The sequence below is a fragment of the Taudactylus pleione genome, unplaced genomic scaffold (assembly GCF_031769625.1).
Source record: "Taudactylus pleione unplaced genomic scaffold, aTauple2 ptg000318l, whole genome shotgun sequence".
Classification (NCBI taxonomy): Eukaryota; Metazoa; Chordata; class Amphibia; order Anura; family Myobatrachidae; genus Taudactylus; species Taudactylus pleione.
The window spans coordinates 1,077,387-1,092,263 of record NW_028284719.1 but is presented as its reverse complement, the minus strand read 5'-3'; positions in this window follow the sequence as shown (position 1 = coordinate 1,092,263).

The window sequence follows — 14,877 nt, the reverse complement described above, 5'->3', positions numbered from 1 at the left end:
CTGGCTGTGCTGAAAATTCTTTCAGAGTACACACTGGAGTGTGGGCATCTCAAGTAAAGCAAAGCCAGTTTGTGCACGGCGCTCCAAATTACCTTTTTTTCCTGCCAGTAGTCAAACGGACTGTCTGACATGCCTATTTGGATGCTATCATTAAAATAATAACGACAGCGGCATCCTGACAGTGAGAATCTTAAGTACCCTCCCTCTTTGGTGCCTAATCCTAACCTCCCCCTCCTCGCACCCTAAACCTAAACCCTCCTCCCCAGGGGTGTAACTTGACCTAGGGGGGCCCCTAGCTACATTTTTACGGGCCCCCCTCGGTCCCCAGCAAACCTCCCTCCCCACCGCACTCCCCCCTCGATTTACCTCTACTCAGAGGTTGCGCCTTCAGCGTGTGCTGTGTAGGGCAGGCACACCTCCTCTCCCGGGGGCTCCAAGTCCATCTCTCCTCACTGACTGTTGCTGGGAGGAGGAGGCCACGACTCCCCTAGTATCAGTCAATGAGGAGAGGCGGAGACGACCGGGAGGGCAGATGTGCCTGGCCTGCGCAGCATAGTGCTGGAGGACGCGACCACGGCTAGCCTGGCACCATAGGTTCAGACAGGGCCGGCCCGCCGACTACGCAGGTGCGTAGGGTGGCAGCCAGCAGAGGGTGCTTGGATTAGCCACCAGGCCACAATGCAATAGTGCGGCCACACTCCTTCTTGTCCTCTCCCGTCGCCACACTCCTTCCAGCAATACCTCCCACCTACCCCTCGCCCCCCCGCCGCCAGACTCCTTCACCCCTGGGCCGCCGCAGGAAGGTCTATTTGCCGGGCGTCCCCGGCTCCCCACAAGGGCAGCAGGAGCTCACACCTGAGCTCTGGCTTCCGGCTCCCCCAACAGGCACTATGGGAGAGACGTCATGACATCTCTCCCATAGTTCCGAGGAGTGGCGGACTGCAGAGGACGCAGGATCGGGGCTTAAGATAAGTATTCTGTTTTTATTTGTGTGTTCAGTATGCGTGGCACTTTTACATAGGGCATTACTACTGGGGGCACATTTACAGGGGGCATTACTACTGGGGGCACTTTTACATGGGCACTACTACTGGGGGCTAACTACTTGGGGCATTATTACAGGGGCATTACTTCTGGGGGCACTTTTACAGGGCTCATTACTACTGGGGGCACTTTTACAGGGGCCTTACTATTGGGTGCAGTACTACTGGGGGCATTATTGCAGGGGCATTTTTAACGGGGACACTGTTACAGGGGGCATTACAATTGGGGGCACTGTTACAGGGGGCATTACTATTGGGGGCACTACTACAGGGGGCACTAATACAGGGAGCATTACGTTTGGGGGCACTATTACAGGGGCACTACCACTGGGGGCATTACTACTGGGGCCACTATTAAGGGGGGCATTGCAGAAGGGTCACCACTATTGGGGGCACTGCATAAGGGGTACCACTGCTATGGGCATTATGTGTAAGTGACACTGTAGCTGTAGGCATTGTACAAGGGACACTACTACTGTGGGCATTGTATTAGGGGCACTACTACTGTGGGCATTGTGTATAAGAGGCACTAATATTGGCACTGTGTATAAGGGGCACTACTGTGTGGTGTAGTTTGAATTGGGGATACTATTGTGTGACCACCCCACTTTCTTTTGATTCCTTACCCTTAGCATACCTCCCAACCACTCCGATTATGGCAAGAAAGTGTCCCAGATGGGGGGGAGAATAGTGAATAGATGCCATGCGCATGCATGCGGCATCTATTGACTGGAGAAAGGGACAGAGCATGCCCAGCAGCTCCAAAAGCACTGGGCATGTACCCAGCATGATTGGAATTACGGGGCGGCACTCATGATTATGGCTTTTCCCATGAGACCACAACCCCTTTCCTTTGTCGGGTGCACGCACCTTCGACGCGTGCAAATTCCGCCAGTGGGCACCAAAATGTATCTTCACTTACCAAAAATATTAGGCTCGGGCCGGTCCTGGGTTCAGGGGGAGGGCCGGGCCACGAAGGCGGTCCGGGCCCCATAGCAGCTGCATCCCCTGCACCTACGGTAGTTATGCCAGTACTCCTACCTTAGTGCCTAACCCACCTCCTAGTGCCTAACCCCTAAACCTAACCCACCCCTAACCCCCGATACTTACCTACAGGATGCTGGCAGTCGGGATTCTGGAGCCGGGATCCCGACGCTGTCGAGATTCCAGCGTCAGTATTTTGACTATTGGCATCCCGCAGGCCGGGATGCTGACTACATCCCGATTCATTGATACAGTTTCCACAATTGCTGACTAAACTTATAGTAAGTATCAGAATAGTTCCTGTTTGGGATTATAGTACTTCCTGCCATGCAGTGGGCATTCCCTGTCATAAATTGGCACTGGTATATATACTGGCTCTGGGTAGGGTGGTGAGATTGATCTTGTGGATTGATCTGATATATTGTCAAATTATGATGTCTTGTCAAAGGTCCTGAGGGATCAAAACGTCGACTTTTTTGATATGTCTAATTGCGAGTAGCAAAACACCTATTGCTTGCTGAATTAAGACATTTGGTGAGTACCCATTTACTTTGGATTTTTCTATATCTATATTGATCGATCGATAGAGCCAAAAACAAACCACTAGAGGCGTATATAAAATAAACTAAAAGTGGTATTCTCTGGTTCATAGCTGATTATCTGAAGATTTTCTGGTGTCTGACAAGGATTAAATTGTTCTAAGGGGCATCCATTGTCTGGAAGATACAAACCTGCCCCAACAAACATGAATATCAATGGTGCTACACCCAAAATCAGTAGACAATACCATAAGTCTGTGAAACTTAATACTACAATTTGAAATATCTTTTTTCAAATTTATTGGTATAAAACACACTTTTTACAATACATATTACATCACAGTTAGTTGCAGACGTTCCACTCTCAAGGTATAAGATTTTTCCACCCTTATTTTAGGGTTCAGAGTGTGATTGTGTATCCTTATAGTGGATCTCAAAGCCTCTTTACCCTACGCGTTCCGTCTCCTTACGAGACTTCATCAGGGATTTCTGAATGCTTAGTACATTATTGAAATAGGATGATATAATCACCAATGATTGACCACAAATTGTGGTGTTTTTCAATACAAAAGTATCAAAAAGAAATAATCACCTCTATATAGGTGTGTTTGCAACATGAGCCTGTCCAATGTAATGATGGAGAAAAGGATCTTACACCTGGTAACTTTACCATTTGCCCCTGTGATCAAAGTTGTGACTCTGCAAGCTCTAGGAAAAAATGCTTGCACCCTCCTGAGGGTGACGTACCGTCTTTTGGGCGTTCTAACCAGGACTTTAGATGGGTTTAGCCTCTTTACGTAGCTAAACCCGATACATTTGGGCAAGATAAGTAATGGGCACTCGTGGCACTTGCGCCCGATCTGGGCAACAATTGAATCGCTCCGTCAGTGGTCCGTTACTTATGGGTGTGCAAAAAAACAATTGAATTTCCCTGTGTGAGTGAAAACAAAATCACACTTTATTAAATCTCAAAAAAGAAAACAATTTTTAAAACAGGTACTTATCAGTAATGCCAGCTGTGTTAGCAGAAAAAAAAATTGCCAGTAGTAACGGGAATGGCGGTCCAATGGCCATTTCAGTGCTGGAGTAGCACCTTTCTCAAGGACGCGTAGTTAAAGCACTCATTTATTCTCAGATGACTTTATTTAAGAAACATATGGAATACGTCACCGGCATTATTACTGACAAGAGGGGGTGCTAGGCGGGCTCAACCTTTATTACTGTCGGCTGGTACCACACTCTCGGCACAATGCTTACCTGGAAGTTTTGAGCCTTTTAGGATGTAATTTTGACTTACATACAGCGGGCAGGGGCGCAGAGAGGGGGGGGGGTGTGGGTACAAATCACCTGGGAACGGGCTTCCGCCCCTCCCTCCCTCACAGCAGCCTAGCACACAGCGTGTCTCCTATGCCTGTGGTGGGGAGCGATCACACTGATCACGCCTCCCGTGGCTTTGCGCCGGGCTGAGAGGGCTCAGAGCGCCCCCTCGCCAGTGCGCAGCTCCGCTTTGCGGCGCTGAAAATCTTTTTTTTTTTTTCGAAGGGGGTGTGGCCACGCCTAAAGCAATTAGGCCACGCCCCGTTACCCGGGCCCGCCACGGCTCTTGGCGGGCCAAATAAGTATTGAACACATGACCATTTTTCTCGGTAAATATATAAGTAATGGGGCTATTGTAATGAAATGTTCACCAAATGTCAGCAATAACCCATGCAATCCACACATGCAAAGCAATCAGACCATAGATGTCCATATATTAAGTTATATGTAATAATGTGAAATGACACCGGGAAAAAGTATTGAACACGCTTACTGAAATTTATTTAATACTTCGTACAAAAGCCTTTGTTGGTAATGACAGATTTTTAATTGGATTCAACTCAGGTGATTGGCTGAGCCATTCTAGCAGCTTTATTTTCTTTCTCTGAAACCAATTGAGAGTGTCCTTGGCTGTGTGTTTGGGATCATTGTCTTGCTTAAATGTCCACCCTCATTTCATCTTCACCATCCTGGTAGATGGCAGCAGATTTTTATCAAGAATGTCTCGGTACATTTTTCCATTCATCCTTCCTTCAATCACATGAAGTATGCCAGTACTGTGTGCTGAAAAACAGCCCCACACCATGATGTTCCCACCTCCAAACTTCACTGTTGGTATGGTGTTCTCTGGGTGATGTGTAGTGCCATTTCTCCTCCAAACATGGTGTATTATGGCATCCAAAGAGTTAAATTTCGGTCTCATCTGACCAGACTATAGTCTCTCAGTATTTCACAGGCTTGTCCAAATGTCGTGCAGCAAACTTTAAATGAGTTTCGACATGCTTTTTCTTCAGCAATGGAGTCTTGCATGGTGAGCGTGCGTACAGGCCATGGCGGTTGAGTGCATTACTTATTGTTTTCTTTGATACAATTGTACCTGCTAATTCCAGGTCTTTCTGAAGCTCTCCACAGATGGTTTTTGGCTCTTCGACAACTCTTCTGATAATTCTATTTACTCCTCTGTCAGAAATCTTGCAAGAAGCACCTGGTCGTGACCGGTTTATGGTGAAATGATGTTCTTTCCACTTCCGGATTATGGCCCCAACAGTGCTCACTGGAACATTCAGAAGCTTAGAAATCCTTCTGTAACCAATGCTATCAGTATGTTTTGCAATGATAAGGTTGCAAAGGTCTTGAGAGAGCTCTTTGCTTTTACCCATCATGAGATGTTTCTTGTGTGACACCTTGGTATTGAGACACCTTTTTATAGGCCATCAGTTGGACTGAACCAGCTTATATTAATTTGCACAGACAAGGGGCAGGATTGCTTTCCAATTACTGATAGATTTCAGCTGGTGTCTGGGCTTTCCATGCCTTTTTGCACCTCCCTTTCTTCATGTGTTCAATACTTTTCCCTTTGTCATTTCACATGATTACACATAACTTAATTTATGGACATCTATGGTTTGATTTCTTTGCATGTGTGGATTGCATGGGTTGTTGCTGACATTTGGTGAAAATGTCATTACAATAGCCCCATTACAAATATATTTACTGAGGAAAATATTGATGTGTTCAATACTTATTTTACCCGCTGTATCTCTTTTATCTTATGTGAGTTTGTTACTTCTACAGCTTTGACTTACAGAAGATTAATTCTATAAAAGAAAGGGGAAGTGTGGAAATTTTCCACTGGCAGTGTGTATTGCTATGTCACAGGATCCTTTCACACTACTTGAACCGTTTCTTTAAAGAATACAGCAACTTCTGAACCAAACTTTGTCACCTCTACATTCCCCCCCCCATGTATCGCTTGTATTGAAAGAGCAACTTGTCCACACTCTGACACATTCAACAGACTTGAGAAGCACTAATATTAGCATTCCATCAGTAGATCAATGGATTTTTATGGGATGTAGTCAGGATGCCGCAGCTGGAATGCCGACCACCGGAATCCTGAGACTGAAAGCCCGGCATGGGACTAAAGATAGGTGTCTAAATACAGACGCCTATCATTAGCCCCACGCCAGACATACTGAATGTAGGTAAGCCAGGCGTCGGATGTGGTTAGCCGCGGGGAAGGAGGGTTAGGTTTAGGCACCCACGGGGGGACTTATGGTTAGGTTAGGGTCGGTTAGGCTAGAGAAAGGGGGGGTTAGGGACCACCGGGGGGAGGTTAGGGCTAGGCACCACCCCCGGAAGGGTTAGGTTTAGGGTGCAGAGAGCGGGGTTAGGGACCACAGAGGGGAGTTAGGGTTAGGCGCCACCGGGGGGAGGTTAGGGCTAGGCACCCCCCAGAAGGGTTAGGTTTAGGGTGCAGAGAGGGGGGGTTAGGCACCACAGGGGGGATTTAGGGTTAAGCACCACCCCAGAGTCTTAGGGTTAGGGATCCGCAAGGGATGGTTGGGGGGAGGAGAGCGGAGGATTAACTATACTTACCAGCCAGCATCAGGATTTTATGCTGTTGGGCTTCCAGGGTCGGGATTTGAACCAGCGGCTTTTAAGCCGTCGGTATTTCATACCCGACCCGATATTTGTGTTGCGTTAAGTACTTTTTTTCAGAATCCACTGGTACATTGAGGCAGGATGCATAGGGCTTGTTGACAGTGAGGATGTCAGTAAGCATTATGGGGGGGGGTACCCAGGGGTGTATCTAGGGGTCCAAGCGCCCCTGGCAAAGTAATGGACTGGCACCCCCCCATATTTTCTGAATAATTACTCTATACTTATAATGTCTCTACAGCCAGCCCTCCTACTGTATCCCTAGCCAGCCCCCATGTTTTATCAGCCAGCACCCCTTCTGTTTTTCAGGCAGCCCCCTTTTTGTCTCCCCAGCCCCACCATCCCTCTTCTGTCTTCCGAGCCATCACCCTCCTGTCTCCCCAGCAATTAACCTGCCTGTAATAAAGGGCTCCAGTCCCTGGCCCCCCCGGATCCAGGCCCCTGCTCCAGTTCCTGGCCCGCAGATCCAGCCCCTGCTCCAGTCCCTGATCCTCCGCAGATCCAGCCCCTGGCTTCAGTCCCTGACCCCCTGCATCCAGCCCCCGGCTCCAGTCCCTGGCCCCCACCATCCAGCCACCGGCTCCAGTCCCTGGCCCCCACCATCCAGCCATCGGTCCCCGCATGCCCACAAATATTTACCGACTTCAGCGGTTCAGCCTGTGGCTCGGCGGCTCCTCAGTGCAGCAGCAGCAGAGATGAAGGGCACATGGCATCAAGCTTTATTTATTCTATGTACCTACCAGGCAGCCCCGGTAAGAGATGGCGGCTGCCCGGACCTTGACATCTAGGAAGTTCTTAGATGTCAAGGTCCTCGCAGCTGCCATCGCTTGCCAGCGGCTGCCTGGTAAATAGAATAAATAAAGCTTTTTTATTTAAACAAGTCATGTGCGCCTCATCTCTGTTGCTGATGCACTGAGGAGCCGCCGAGCCACAGGCGGCCCTGTCTTGATTCTACCCACTGGCCACAGGTGGCACCCCCGGTTGGCACCCCCCATTGGCGGCGCCCCTGGCGAGTGCCATCCTGGCCAATGGGTAGATACGCCCCTGTGGGTACCAGTGGTCACATTAAGTATTGTTCTTTGGTTCCAAGTTGATACAATGCATTGTGAGAAATAAGCAAGTAATAGTAATAGTAATAGGGAAGATGGATTTATTCATTTATAGCTTTGATTTACAGATTAAGGTTTACAGTCCGGGGAGCTTTTGTCGCCATCAAACACCCGTGTGGACAATCAGTAGAAGCTGGACACCGTGACACCTTGGTTTCAAATGAGGATATCGCATAGGTAACACAGACATCCACAGTTTAAAGCCGAGTACACACTGGAGCGATGGGCATTCGTTCCAACATCGGAACGAATGCCCTTGAATGGGGATTGCCCGTATACACTAGAACAAGTTAATGAATGACGGAACGATCACTGTTCCGTCCTTAATTAACATACCTCAGTTCCCTAGCGATATCACTAGCTTTGATGTGCACCACATCAAACTTGAACGATGCCGCTTGCGTCAGATTAGCCAGATCCTGTGTTAACCCCCCCCCAATGCAACACAAAGTCCATCCAAAATAGATTTTGTGTTTGTATAGCATCAATACATAATATACAGACAGACCTCTCCATTTGCTATATGCATTTTAGCACCAACAGAAAAAAATATATATATTTGACAATTTTGTTCTGGTACAGCTAGGCATCTTAATGTGCAAGGACTGGGGCGTCCGCTTTGAGCGTCTTTAGACGCTGAAATCCTGCTTGGTGCGTCTTTAGACACAACTACCAGTCACACCATCCAAACTTACACCTGCCCCATGCTTGGAGCAAATTTTTCGACAGAGTATGGGCTGCAATGTTAGCTATTAAGCGTCTGAGTTGACAACCACTTCAGTGACACTCCCATAAGAAAGGGCACCTCTGGGCTCCTGAGTTGCCAAATGCCAGGCACTGCCGAGGAACACCCAGCACATTTCTTAGACCGGGCGCCTCAATCACCGCTGCGCCTCAATCACCCAGCACATTTCTTAGACCGGGCGCCTCAATCACCGGGCGCCTCAATCACCGTGCGCTGTGCGACCTTTTTAGCTACTTAGATGTCTGCACAGTTGGAAATCATCAGACATTTGCGTGAGTATTAGAAAATCTCTGACTCAAAATCAGGCCCTTTATATGTCCTTTATTTCTGTATTTTAACTAGGACATCGCTGTCATTTATAACCAGCTATATAGCTATGCCTTACCTTCAGTTTTCTGTACACATTCCATGTGGGTAGGTCTGATGCCAAGGATGTGGGCGTTCAGAGGTGGATTTAAGGGCTTTGTTGAGGTCTCATGCCCAGTGGGACAGTCTGAGGTGCGTTTAAGGCCTCAAGCAGTTTTAAATGTTACACTTAACCATACTTGCCGACTGTCAGGTCCTTCCTTCCGGGAGGGAGCGGTCAGGCTTCCACGGTGGGGGGGGGCATGTTGCGGCAATGATGCAGCACTAGGGGCGGAGCATGGGGCGTGGCCGGGCAATCGCGGAATCGTTGTCCCACCCCCTCTTCACAATGCCGAGATTAAGGGCATTGTAGAGCAGGGGGTAGGGTCACGATGATGCGATTCAGCGCGAAACACGTTACCGCCCCCCCCCCTACTGCGGAGGTTTTTATGGCAATCTAGATGTACGCTAATACATTCGCAGCTGCGATCCCGCACGCAGCCGCTGTGCGGAAAATGTGCGAACGCTGTAGCCGGCTGGATATGTATTGAGGCACTCGCAGGCGTCTTCGCAGATCCAAAGAAGTGCGTACAAATACACGCAGCGGCCATCGCAGATCATTCGATAATCGGGCATCGGAGTAGCCCTACGGTCACACAGAATGGCCACCTGAACTGAGACGTGGGAACCACGTTATCTGCGTATATGGGATCGGTACGCCTGCGTTTTTTTGGCGTCGCCGTTACCTCCCCAAACTTTTTCTGACAGTGAATCGCTTTGTGAAGTAATCCTCACTGCGGGCGGCATTGCTAAGGCACCTTAGCGCGTGTGCAGTGCAACCGTGACGCATGCGCAGTCCACCGATAATCGCTCAACTGTGTAACTATCGGAATGGCGTACATCTCTGAATTCATATGCAAATATATAACCTGGGTCCAAGGCCCCCTAAGCTTCTGTTCCCCATAGTCATGGCACCTGCTATGGGACCGGTATGAAATACTGCTGGACGCATCTCCTGTGGTTCAAATCCTGACGCTGGAAGACCAGCAGTGAAGATCCCGACAGGAAAGTACTTACTAACCCAACCCCCCCTTTCCCGCAGCCTAAAACTAAGTCTCACGGGGGTGGGGGCCTAACCCTAACACCCCCTTCCCCTAACCTAACCCTTCCAGGGGCTGCCTAACCCTAAGTCCCACCCGGGAGCCCCTAACCTGATCCAACCCCCCCATCCTGGCTGTCCGTGCCCGGCTTAAATTCGATCGGTATGCTGGGCGTCGGGCTTCCGGCGTAGGTAAAATGACAGGCGTCAGGATTTCGACGCCTGTCATTAGACCCCTGACGGAATTGGACACTCGGGAAGCCGGCGGTCGGCATTTCGACCATCGGCTTCCTGACTGCATCCCCCAACTATAGCTATATCACAACACAGTATTACTTATAACATATACTGCTCCATTACGCTAGCTACAGTATACCACAGAAACACAGTCGGCAATTCAGTCCATAGCATAAATCACATCATACCACACTACACAGAATAACGGTATATTATGCACAATCAAACTCTATTTCTATCGCACACAGGGCCTGATTCATTAAAGATCGCCATTGCGATCGCAGCTCCGTAATCGCACGCAGGTCTGCTGCGCAAATATGCTGATTGCTATAGTACTGCCTTCACACGGCCAGCATAGAGACACCCACTGCCTCCCACTACCGCTGTCTCACATCCGTAATACCTTGCATACCTCCACAAACATCGGTAACATAGAGTACCATCGGCCCCTCACGCAGAATTACAGCAGCCCTGACCCTACTACCCTAATTGCACGCAGTAAGTACTTAGCTACGTATGCGATCGCACTGGCTAATTTATGCACGCCAATGCAACGGCATTCAAGCTGAGTGGCACGCCTGCCTTTCCCCGACCATCCCCCCCTCCCGTCACCACCCCCAAACGCTCACTGCCTGTCAATCACTCTGCGATGGCTCTCTGTGGTCTATGTGATGGGATGCATGCGCTGTACGCAAACAGCCGGTTGCCTGTGTATGCTTTAGCAATAGCGATCCTTAGTGAATCAGGCCCACAGTCCACATAATAGGGCTGATCCTGAGTCAGACACATTACCATTTCAGGCGCACAAATAGCGAGTTTTAGCATAAAGCAAATGCGCAGGAGCAAATGTACTAATTTTTGCACATTTCCGTTCTACCCTGAGTCGGTTCCATCTGTGAAATGGGCGTTTCGGGGCGGGAATTCGGCAGGGACAGCGTCATCACAGGTAACTGTTGTGTGTCATGGACGGGTGTAGTTGGGGTTCCGTGCCATTCTGAGCCATGCGTACGAGAATGGGAAGCCTGTTGCAGACGGATCTCTGGCACCTAGCATGCGGTATTGCGGCTGGAGCAGATGTTGATACCCATGATGATGGTTGCCACTGTGAACGGAAAAACAGCGGGCAGTGGGGTTTCCTGCTTGAAGGCGCACGGATCCTTGCATTAGACCTATAGAATCTAGCATTAGCATTAGGTAGTAAATCTGGCTGCAGCGGTAGCAGGCGGACATGGCCGCTGCAAACGTCGCTACCGGCAACTTGTAATATCATCACATCTCTTACTGTTCCCAGCATCAGTCAGTAACAGCGACATCCTAGCAGTAAACTTAGCCATCCATGTATTAGAACTAGAAGCCATTGTGCTGAGTTAAGAGGGAGAATAAAAGAGAGAAAGGGATTCCTACTACTGATCTGTTCAAGCTCTTTGAGGCAGACATCAAAGAGGGCCTAGTGCGTGTGCTCATTACTCTTAATCAACTGTGTGTGGGTAGAATCCCTGGGCACATGGAGTCGGTATTTGCCGACTGATATACAGTGTTATCTTGCAGTCTCAGGGCCTGATTAGCAAGGATCGCAATTGCAAAGCTGCATGCAGGCTATAGATATGATGTATGCACGCAGGCTATAGTTATATGATGTATGCACGCACGCTATAGATATATGATGTATGCACGCAGGCTATAGTTATATGATGTATGCACGCACGCTATAGATATATGATGTATGCACGCAGGCTATAGATATGATGTATGCACGCAGGCTATAGATATATGCACGCAGGTTACAGATATATGATGTATGCAAGCAGGCAACTTTGCAATTGCGATTCCTTGCAGATATGGTAATGCACATGAGGTATCACACCTCCTGCTGCATTACTTATCTGAGCTGCGTTGTCCAATGCAGCATCGGATACTCTGCCGGAACATCGGCCAGCTAAGGTGACCCATGGGGTCACGCAAGCCGGCCGCCACAGATGAGAGGGAGATGCCCCAGGAAATCTCCATGAGCCGACGGAGATCCTGGTCTCTTCCCTCTCCCCCAATGGCGGCGACACGCCTGTTTCGGGAAACGGAGGCCATCGCCGTCCCCTCCCCGCCCACAAACGGCAATGACAGTCTGCTGCCAGTCTGCGCGTGGGAATCTGCGCAGGCGTCTGACCCGTTCTGCACATGTGCAGAACGGGTAAGGTGCCTGCGCAGATTCCCGATCATCGGGAATCTGCTTTCAGCAGTGCACTTGTGTGCTCTGCTGAATAAGGCCCTCAGTACAGAAAATGTGTTGTCTATTCATGTGTACAGATGTGTCAACTGTGGCTACAGTCGCACCAAACAGCCTCTTTCGGCGTGCCAGATCCTCTGCGACTGGGCCGCGCCGAGCGTCTCTTTCGCTCAAAATGTGCCTGTTAGTAGCACAAATAAAAGCAACTGGAAGTGACAAAGTGAGTTTGCTAGGTTGCACAGATTAATTTGTACATCTCTGTGCGAATGAGTTTGAATCTGAGAGCATGATTTACTACGGATAGTTATTGCGGCTGCGATTATGCACGTAGATCTGCTGCGAAACTATGATGCTAATGAATGTAATCGCAAAGCTATTGTACAGCCAGCATAGAGACGCCTACTACCGCCCACTACTGCTATCTCACATCCGTAATAACTTGCAGTCCTGCGTATACATCGGCAACATCGAGTAACATCGGCCCCTCACTCACAATTACAGCAGGTCTGACCTGTCTCAGAAATGGCTAACCTCATTGCACGCAGTGAGTACTCAGGCTGCGTATGCCGTTGCAGTGGCTAATTTATGCCGGCTCATGCAACGGCGTTCAAACGGGCAGCCACGCTTGTGTTTCTCCGACCACTCCCCCGTTACCACCCCCCAAACACTGATGTCCTGTCCCTTGATCTGCGATTTCTTTGTATCTGCGTAGGTGATAGCAGTGCGCACTTCGGTACGTACCATCGGCCGGTCTGTGTACGCTGTTGCAGTTACGACCTGCAATGAATCAGCCCACGAATACGAAATGTTACAATACAGCGGCTGCGGTTATATCTGAAGCCAAGTTCCGTTGGCTACATCTGCAACAATATACGTGTTTAAAACTAATTCCGGTGTGGATAAAGTTGCAGCCTAGTGTCTGTAGTACACTGCGGGGTATATTTATTAAAGTGCAGGTTTTTAGATGTGGAGATGTTGCCCATAGCAACCAGATTCTAGCTATCTTCTGTGCGACGTCATGACGTAATGCGTAGAGGGGGGAAGGCCTGGCACGAGACACTCAGAGCCCTGGTTAGGGCTCTGCTAAATTCTAAAGTAAAGTACAGAAAGAAGGAAAAATAACAAAATCCAGGCTACTTGCACAGCCTGACAGGAAAGGCAATGCCCCTGCAGGATCGGGGAATAGAGTAGAGAAGGGAGGAGCAAAAGCCAGGGGCAAGCCTCAAAATCAGCGTTTTTCAACCACTGTGCCGCGAGCTGTTGTCAAGTGTGCTGCGAGTTCACTGCAGTCAGAGCTGACTTTACCAGTACTGCTGGCTCAGGAAGTGTTGGAGTCTTCAGGGAGGCTCAGGTGTGCCCAGTCCATGACCTTTGGAGATGCGGCAACGTGACATAGGTCACACACGCTGCGTTGCACGCCCGCACACTGCTCCCAGCTCTGCACTGTGTGCTCAGGGCCTGATTCAGAGTCGCTCGTAAGCGGCCGCTCGTTCGCTCCGAGCGATGTTCGCACAACTGCGCATGCATATGGGTTGTAATACGCATGCGCGAACCAGTCATTGCGGTCGGAAATTGTGTGCTCGCAAAATAGCGAGTGCCTGCTAATTTGAGTGACAGAATGAGGCGTTTGTGGGTGGTAACAGGGGAAGGTGCTTGAAAACAGGGAGTGGTGATCTGAACGCAGGCGTGCCAAACGGTCAAAACGGGCGTTTTAAGGGTGTGCATAATTAACAAAGCAGCGTCATCGACCACGTCACTTGGTTGTCTTTTAGCCTGAACTGCTCGCATGATTGCGGTAGGAAAATGCTGCGAGCAGTTCATACGCCTTTCGATGTACTCGATTAATCTAATAAATAGCGGAGATGAAATAGGATGCGAGCGGCCAGGGGGCGTTTTTTTTAAAATAGCGAGCGCATGTTTCGTTCGCTCGTTCAGACATAGAGGCGTCAACAGACCGCAAAGAGCGAGCGCTCAATTTAAATATCCGGCCCCTTTTTCTGAACGAGCGAGCGCAAATAGCGTCCGGCTCTGAATCAGGCCCTCAGTCACTGAGGGACAGGAGAAGAACGACAGTGAGCCTTCTCCGCTGGTTTTTTTTTTTTTCTGTGGGGAGTAATGTGATCAGTGTTTTTTTTTCTGTGGGGGCCATTTTGTTTTATATTTTTCTCTGTGGGGCCCAATGTGTTTGTTTTTGTTCTGTGGGGGCCATTGGGTTTAATTTGTTTCTGTGAGGGGTGATGTGTGTGTTTTGTTTTACTATGGGGGCCAATGTCTACTCTATTTCCTGCGGGGGGGCCAGTTTGTGTTTTTTCTCACAGGGGGACCAATATATGTGTTTTTTTTCCTATGAGGGACTGATGGTGTGCCTAAGCAATTTTAAAATCTTGTTCAGTGTGCCGCCAGTTGAAAAAGGTAGAAAATCACTGCTGTAAATCACGTTAACAGTGTCCACATAGATTGAAAGGTAAGTATAATAAGCAGCACAGAACTGGGGGTGGGAGCAGGGAAGCTGGGGGAGTGAGACATTTTCTCTAATAGTAGGGGACCCAGGCTTGGAACCCCCTACATCTCAGGCAG